General features: G+C 52.8%; 1 protein-coding gene across 1 annotated transcript in view; it reads left to right on the forward strand.

The window, feature by feature from the left end:
* Nucleotides 1–593, forward strand: part of Sptbn4 (spectrin beta, non-erythrocytic 4) — an 88,372-nt gene that overhangs the window by 84,822 nt on the left and 2,957 nt on the right. The window lies entirely within an intron of this gene.

Consider the following 593-nt stretch of genomic DNA (forward strand, 5'->3'; position numbering starts at 1 on the left):
CGGGGGGGGGGGGGGGGGTGTCCAGCAGGGAAGGTGCCTGGTGGCCATGATCGCTAAGTCCATCTTCTTTGTCATAGCCACTGGGAAGACAGTAGGTGTAGGTTTAAAAGGAGTCACCAGCGGTCTAGGGAGATGGCTCAGTGGTTAAGAGTACTTACTCCCTGCTTTTCAGGAGGACTCAAGTGTGGTTCTTAGCACCCATGTAAGGTAGCTCACAACTCCCTGTATCTGCAGCTTTAGAGGATCTAACACCCTCTTCTGGCCTCTGAGGCCACCTGTACACGCATGGCATATATATATATATATGCCAACACGATAAAAAGAGAGAGGCTGTAATCCCAGCAGAGGCAGGAGGATCACTGAATTCGAGGTCAGCCTGGACTATAGAGTGATTTCCAGGACAGCCAGGGCTGCCCAGAGAAACCCTGTCCTGAAATACCTTCCTCGGCCGGGCGGTGGTGGCGCATGCCTTTAATCCCAGCACTTGGGAGGCAGGCGGATCTCTGTGAGTTCGAGACCAGCCTGGTGTACAAGAGCTAGTTCCAGGACAGGCTCCAAAACCACAGAGAAACCCTGTCTCGAAAAACCAAAAA

The sequence above is a fragment of the Alexandromys fortis genome, unplaced genomic scaffold (genome assembly GCF_014885135.2).
Source record: "Alexandromys fortis isolate MF-2015 unplaced genomic scaffold, M_Fortis_MF-2015_v1.1 scaffold_293, whole genome shotgun sequence".
NCBI lineage: Eukaryota > Metazoa > Chordata > Mammalia > Rodentia > Cricetidae > Alexandromys > Alexandromys fortis.